General features: G+C 35.4%; 1 pseudogene; it reads right to left on the reverse strand.

Moving 5' to 3' along the window:
- Positions 1–860: 860 nt before the first annotated feature.
- LOC144356977 (zinc finger protein 862-like) lies at positions 861–2,392 on the reverse strand (annotated as a pseudogene).
- Positions 2,393–8,861: the final 6,469 nt, after the last annotated feature.

An 8,861-nucleotide genomic window follows, 5' to 3' on the forward strand; every position in this document is an offset into this window, starting at 1 on the left:
GCAACTTGTTGTTATTTGATTCAGCTGTATAACCTAAACTAAGTCCCATGATATGGTGAGCTGAACTTTGTATCCAGCAAATTGTTGTTATCTGATTCAGCTAAGTGTATAACCTGAACTAAGATAAGTCCCATGATATAGTGAGCTGAACTTTCTGTGCTGTGTAATTCGAGCATCGACATCACTACTACTTTAACACACATGGATTCTCGCGCTCAGATTATACAATTTGCGAGACTGTTAGTGGACGACGTCGAACTATCGTGCATGTCATATCATAGTAGTGAGTCAAATAGATCGTTAATAGTTACAGCAATGGAGGTTTGCCCCCAAAATGTGACAAACAACGGCAAACTGTTCATATGTTCTATATTGTGGAGCAACACTGCAAACAGTAATAATATTCTCGAGAAATCTGCTCACCAACCTCACGCAACCTTTCTAGGGGGTCCGGGGGCATGCTCCCCCTCAACAATTTTGAAATCTACACCCTCTGAAACGCTAACTCCTGCATTTTAGGGGAAAATGTTGCTGACACAATGGCTTTCAGCTCGATTTTGGATGGGGTCAACATTTTTTTGAGGTGCGACCGCCCCCTTTTCCCCGTTCTCTGTCACTGCACTGGCTAACTGATTGATGCATGACGAATTCTGATTTATCTTTTCATGACTATTATATCAATAAACTTTGCTGAGTGTTATACCATAATAATTCAGTTTATTACTGTGCTGTTATTAATTTGCATATTCTGGCATTTGTATTACATCAGGGCTTGAAATCTTTTATGAAAACTCACCAGCCCAGGACTAGTCACTAAGATAATCAACTAGCCCTGACTAAGTAATCACTAGCCCTCAATATTATTGTCATGAATTTTTATTACTATGACACAGTGTACATACAGTATTGTATTTTTTAATGTGCATTTGGTATTTACTTATGAATCTAACTTTGCAGAACTGTCCAATAATATGTTTATCAATTTGATTATCCGTATTTACTTTATTTTATGTCCAAAAATGTGTTTCTTGCGAATACTGCTCTCTAGCCGTCGGGTTATGCTACTATCGGGATTGAAGTCCCTCAGTGCAGGCCCTTCAAGCATGATCATTAACTGATTGCGTAGAGACTCCTGTGTCAGTGAAGTTCTTAGCTGAGTTTTAACGATGTTCTGCTTTAAGAAAGCTCTCTCACAGCTGGCTGTACTGGGTGACACATCCATTACAAATTCTAGCATAGTTTCAGCATATCAGTCAGATAAGGAGGCTTTGTTTGCAACATCAAGCTATATATAAGTTTTGCTGTACGCCATTGTCTGCAATGTACCTTCAGTGCAGGCCACTGATGAAAAATTCTATCTCTCCCACCTTCTGAAAAATAAATGTGCAGGTAATCCATAAGTAGTTGTGTAAGCTCATCATTGTCATATGCAGCTAGAAGATGGTTATCTATTGGCCACTTCTGAAAGTTAAATATCATCATGAGAAGTGAAATTGGCTTTTCCTCCAATATTTCAAACCGTTTTTTAATGTATTTTATTGTGTTGTCAACTAATTTGTCTATGTATGTTGCATCCAATGCACTACTTGGTTGCCTTCCCTGTGACCTGTGAAGTTTAATGTTACCAAACATCAGTGTTTCATCATTGAAATTGTCATTGAAGTCATTCATATTCTTGCCAGGATATGCTTTTATTGCATTCAATGCCAGGTAAGTCTCTTCTAGTATGTCTGTCTTAAATAGATTTGCTAATATAGGTAAGTAATTGAGCAGGAAATGGAGCAGTCTTACAAACTTGATTACAGCGATAGTTCTGTAGTAGCCCTTTGCACGGCTTGAATTATCAGTACTGGAATTTTTATCTGTACTAGCATGTTCCAGGTGAGTCACAACTGGCCTCATAATTGTTCTTGATAGCTTTTACTGCTCGCTCCTTACTAGATAGCCAGCGTACTTGCTTCACTCCGCTTATGTGAGACAGATCATGTTCCAAACCACCAGAGATGTCCTTCAGCTCTCTTCTTCTTTTAGGTGAGTAGTGGTAAAACATGAAGAGTCTTTTCAGGGTTTCTTCAAACTTACCCATGACAGCCAGATTATCTTTGTTAGCATCTAGAACTGCTAGCTCTAATTTATGAGCAATGCACTGTAAGGATACCAGGGCAGGATTTATGTCAGTTAATTTTTTTGTAACACCATTTTTATTACCAACATTCAATGAAGCACCATCAAAATTAGCCATTACCAAGCTTCGCTTAATTTCCTCATTATCAGGCTTGAGTTTTTCAAAACTAAGTCCAACCTGTGATAACCCACTATCCAAAGTTTGCAAAAGACCATCAGAATTTGCTGCTTCTAGTGGTACAGTATCAACTTGTCTACATACTGGCATGCTATCAGTGGGATTCACATATTTCAGAAAAAAACAATCTCCTGCTCTATCTCAGCTGCATTAGTTGACCCATCACCAATAATGCTAAGAAAGTTAACTTCCAGTATCTCATCTTGCATAATTTTCTTCTGACATTCAACAATAGCTTTAAACATTTTAAAGCTGGCTATATTTCTAATTTTCTTCTATTTGCAGGCCATTTAGCTCCTGAACTTCACACATCATTTCAAAGTCAGAAAATGGTTTTACCCTTTTTCGCATAAGCAGTCCTAAATAACTTTCTCCCTCTATTCGGCATTTAATGTTGATACTGCCTTGCCTATAGGGGTTTCTGTCAACAGGTTTGGGCACATGTTAGCCTGTTTTATTTTCTGCAACTTGTTTTGCCCAAACATAACGAAAATAGCGACGAGTACATGCCATGTTTTCTTGTGTTTTTTCATATGATTTCAATGGATCCAACCTGAAGTTTGTTGTCCCTTTAAATAGCGGACTGCTTTTATCGGCCAAATCAGGGTATGGCTTACAACAAATGCAAAACATGTCAGCATCTTTATGACTTATCTACGAGCGTTCATCAGATCATGCCGGAATGAAATAACATTTCATTTTGTGTCTGTCATATTTTTGGTCACGCGTTAGCGTTACCGTATCTCCACAACTTTCACCTGATGACGTTGACGTAGGAGTTGGCAGTGCGGCCATCGACGGTTGAGGCTCTTTGGAGTTTTTGTCATACTCTAAATGTTGTCCTACAACTGCTGAGGCCACTTCAGTCTGCATACCAAACCCTGGTTTGTCATTTTAACCAAACTATAAGACAAGCCAATACAACCGACTACAAACCATCTTCAATATTGAACTACTGTAAGGATGTGAAAACATACTGGACTAGCTTGACTGTTCAGTTTGCCTGGAGCGCAAAAGCCAGGTCGTTGACCTAAGTTCATCATCTAAGCCATGACATAACTGAAACCAACAGCTTGTTTTCCTTCGTACTCAGGAACATAAGCCCATGTGCAGGGGATTGGGATGGCTTTCCTCGATTTACTTAAACACATTATCAATAGATAACATTTTGTGATTTTACCAGATTTTCTCGAAAATATTTGCTCTTCTCTATACATCCCAATCCCCTTATTATGATGTATAAGATCGAACATACATACCGTTGTGTTGTTATCGACTTTTTATAAAGTGTATTTTCCCATTGTGTAGGAATAAAAAAATATGTTTCACTTAATTTTAGATTCTATAGTTTAAGAATGTGTACGTGGGTATAACAAATAAGATTGAAAACATTCAGAGACAAGATGCTGTCAGCACTAATCGACACTATTCACTATTCATTTTGAAAAATATTGAGCTCAATGCCATTGCCGAATTTAAATATGTATACATCCTATTAACATACACTCAGACCAACAAAATTACATGCGTAAACACCACTGCAGGGATTCAATTGTTGTTTTTTTATTCTAGAACTTCTATTCTAGACAAGATAACTGAGTGCATATTTCTAGGATAGAATCATGCTGGTGTTGGCTGTAATCAGGTACCTTGTTGTTTCTTCTGTAGTTATTCAGCCACACGAAGCATATTTACGTAAACGTTGTGTGCTTATATTGTCAAATTAAAGAGTCGTACACTTACCTCAGTTATATTTAACATAAAGAAAGCAATATGGAGTGACATCATACACGCTGCCACGTTGTAACTTAGTCTCACCTAATGTTGCGTGTAGTAGATATGCTATACCAACTCTGTAATTGAGGAGATCGTGACCAAATAACTTACTTAATGATGTATCTTGACACAAGGTATCGGCATATGTTACCTATTAATGCAACACTCTTAATATTATCTCAATCTCGTGTGCGGGTTTACTGACTAAATGTTAATGGCTTCTTCCATCATTTTCACACGAACTGTTTCGAGGTCAAGAGGTCGGGTTTTGACCCCTTGATAGACAACACGCATACACACGCACACACATACATATATACACGTCTTACCATCGCTGTGACGACACACATTAAATCACATTTCAATATAGTTGAATTAACTTTTAATATAGTTGCTTTAGATTAAAACGTGACTCTATAGGTTTGCGATATAACTGGAGATTAATTAAACTCAATTACAATAAAGAATTCAAGTTCAAGCTTGAATAAATACAAAGGCAACAAAATAAAAATGACATAGAAATGGTTGCGAAGCTTATGTTTAGTAAAGGGGGTATGTATGGAAGAATTATATTAATAAGCCTCCAAAATTGAGTAAGATTACCCGCACATAAGATAGAAAAATAGTGCATATTATTAGGTGTTTTTCGTTAATAGTTAACACGATGCTGATAACAACCTACCCATATACAGAGTTGGTATAGCATATCTACTACACGCAACACTAGGTGAGACTAAGTTACAACGTGGCAGCGTGTGATTGTATGATATCACTACGTATAGCTTTTATTCATCTTACAAATATCTGTGATCACGGTGAGTGTACGACTGTTTAATTTGACACTATATTCACACAACTTTTCCATCTATGCACCTTATGTGGCTAATTAATGAAGGAGATACAACACAAACATGGAGCATGAGAGCATAATGTCTCTAAATGCTTTAACTTTTCTCGTGATACTCACGCTCGGTAATGGAACACGCTGCTAGCTAGCCTACACTTTCCATAATTGAATGGCAACTTAGGTAAAACATACTTTTTATAGCTACACAATGAGAAAACTCAAATTATGAAAGTGTAAAATTACAGAACAGGTATGCATGTCTGACCTTATACATCATAATATCAAAGTAGAGCATTAGTAAATGATTGAGCAGTTAATCAGTGGGTATGCAAACATTGTTGGTTATGATGGCTGGTTATCACCAAACTTAAATCTTGACGAGGCATGTCAACACTCAATACGCAAAATAACGGAAAACATATAAACATTATTTTGCCCCCGAAAACACTATAAACAAAGTAGTTCATTATTAAAGATAAATGATAGCATAAACAGTTTAGTTTTACTTTTTATGAATTTTTAATGTTTATCTATCCTATCTAATGCGATTTTAAAATTTCTAATCGCAACGCCAGGATCTTTAAATAACATCATCGTATTATGTCAAAAATACTTAACCTGAAGTATTGTACAGAACTGGTTGCCTAAACACTAACATGTTCCGATTTTAATGTCAATTGCCTGACTATTGTCAGTTTTTTTGTTGTTCTTGTAACTTGTTTTGTCACTTGTTGCCATACGTTTTTTGCATGTTCTTGAACTTTTTTTCATTACGGCTTTTGTATAAGTATTTATGTTTGATATATTAGTAATAGCTTTTTTAAGCAGCATGATGTAGCAGTGATGTTCCAAGTTTATCGATATCTGGAAGGCTCGTTATTACTGGTCATATACTTAGATTCCCATAATGGATTGTTGGAAATGAAATAAAATGTTCGACGATAAATTTCCAAAAAAACTGGACAACATATTTTTCCGACATTTAACTTACAAAAAAAACCATTTCACATAGTGTACATGGCTGGATTGAATGCATAAAATAGAGCATTATTGCTCCAACTTGCTATATATTTCAGAGCTGAATATATTATCTTAACAACCAATACCATTATTTCGAAGCCATGTGACGTTGATTATACTTTATGTATTTTTTATTATTTTTGTTTGCTGGAACTTGTAATTATTTAGTATGTTTCGTTCCTTCCTTCATTTAAACATATGAGCAAATACAATGCCATATACACAGAAAAGAAACTGTAAGATGATCAAAACCAGTTACTGTTCAGTGATAGTACCATTAACGACCACTGCAATAATTATAAATTTGAAGTAATTTGCTACATTGTGGTGATTCTTGATCAAAGAAAATAATGATTTCGATTAACAATAACGTTTGGAAACTAAATGTCTTATTATTTGATTTGCTAATTGACAGGAAAAAGCTTATATTGAGAAGTGATTTTGTCAGAGTCGTTCTATACTTATATTGCAATGCAAGATATAAAAGCAATTTACATGTCTTAGTATGGATTTCTATTACACTACAATGTATCCTCAATAACATGATAATTATTTATACATATTTCATTATAAATCAATGCGCGTTCAATACCGCAAAGTTTTACCACATGATTTGTGTCCAATATGTCTATGCATATGTTTGATAATAAAAAAAATCAAATTTCAGTAGACAATATCTGAAAGAACAAGCCAAAAGCAATCATATGAAATGGGAAAGGCGAGTGTATCTATTACTTTCTTGAAGTATATCATGCCAAGTCTTCTTGTAATCATGGTAATACTTGTTATCATATATGACTATCATTTAGTCAAAATACCTGCATTGAAACCTAAGGTATGTCATATGTTAATAAATTACTTATCCTGCCTTTTCAATATAATGTAATGTATATTCATGTCATTGATTATTTATAACTTCAGTGTAGTGTAATCGTCCGATAATTTCGATTTATTATGAATATTGTCTATTTGTCTGTGTGCTTCTCTTTATGTTTCATCAACGCCTATGCCGTTTTCGTCTCCCTAGTCTCGGCGACAGTTTATAGGGAATACATTGGCATATCCCTCAGAATAAGTCCAGTTATTCAAATAGTTCCCCTCACATAATCTGTTAGTGTATCAGAGAAAACAGGTTTGCTGTACAATAGCTGGATTGAATGCATTGCTATACAAATTACTGACTACTTTATTGTCTCGGAAGATTGGTAATGGCAGGTAATGCAGTGCTGTTTTCAATAATTAGTTTACACTGGGAGAGCTAGGCATGTAGGCACATTCTTGCAATTGTATACATTGGCAGTTTAACTCTGCTCATTTTCCGATTGTCAATTCTGATATAAATATGCTGTTCTGTGTCTTAATTGTAACATTTTCATATGGCGATGTTAAGTTCTGCGCATAGTATTTTTAAAATACCACTTATATCGCACATAATAATTACATAAAACTATTTGTTTGTATGAATCATCTGTCAATGTGGATACTAAGCTGTGCAAGCAATTGTGGTTTCATTGTTCCTGGGTTTGAATATGTGAGTTTATTTCTGATCTCTGTATACTATTTTTTTGGTCAAAATTGTCTTTCTCTTTTTACGGATTTCAGTAAGAGCTGTTACATGTATGATATTATTGTTAAACATCTGGTTTATCAAATAATTTTGGAATTGATTTTTCTCTGTCTCTATTGTGTATGTAGTGCACCGAAGAGTGCACCACTATCATAGTGAGCGAGGGTTAATTAGAACGACCTGGACTTCTTGTATTGAATGGTACAAATTTTGACAATATATGGAGTATGTTATGAATTACTGGCAAATTTACGATGTTTTAATTTCGCAATTGGTAACTGATACGAATAAACCTATTATGTCAGTAATATACTCTTTATCCAAGTTTTGTAGGGGGACATTTTCATTGACGATACCTAACCCAAACGGCCTGCGGCGACGTTTATGGGCAAGTGCATTTTTGCCTGACAATGGCATGGTTTAGCTATCAAATTGCTAAGACATATTTTCTATGCGTTTTCAGTTGGTAGAATACGACAAAAACCACGACCCTTTATGTTTCATCATGCCTGCTTTTATCCGTCCCAAAAGTGGACCTCAAAACAACTTCAAGCGCCTCGTGTCTGCAATGGTTGCTGCCCAATACAGGAACTGCTCTATTGCTACTTATCCAATTCCAGTTCATAAAACGCAAATTAATGGATCTACTATAAGAAGTTGGGAAGACACATTTGATGTTAGAAGCATGGTGGCAAATTCCTCTATTTCATTAATAACACCGCACTCGTTTTATGAAAAGTGTGACGGAAAAGCAGCGTTCAGTGTTTGCAGAAAACAAAAACAGATAAATTTCGAATATGTTAATAACAAAATACAATCTGATATAGGACTGTCATTTCGCATTGATAACGGAACAAATAAGGGTGGCTATGGCTGTGATACGTTTTTAAATGCGACATGTGTTATCACAATTGACACTGTGATACCGAAATCTTCTAGAAGCATTCATACAATTGTTGGTAGATTTTTCAAAAGAGCCGCATATATACAGGATTTAGCTACACAATTTACAAATGCGATGTGTAAAGGAGAACCATATCTAGCGTTTCATTGGAGGAATAGAACTGGAGAAAGGTAACACAATTACCCAATCATTCTGTCGTCTTACCTGCAACTTAACATTATATAATTGTTGGGAAATCAGATTAATCTTACTTCCCAGTTTCAGTAACAATTGCATCTATTTCTATTTCATAATAGCTTAATGCGCCGCCGATGAAATTAAGTTTCTCAAACTGAAGTATTAATGAACATGGTTCTGTTTCAGATGTGACATATGGTATACTAACAACAATATTAGTCGGTGTGATTCTGATCGTCTAAATCTTCGGAATTCAAGTAAACAACTG

The sequence above is a fragment of the Saccoglossus kowalevskii genome, unplaced genomic scaffold, assembly GCF_978046115.1.
Source record: "Saccoglossus kowalevskii unplaced genomic scaffold, keSacKowa6.1 SCAFFOLD_235, whole genome shotgun sequence".
Lineage (NCBI taxonomy): Eukaryota > Metazoa > Hemichordata > Enteropneusta > Harrimaniidae > Saccoglossus > Saccoglossus kowalevskii.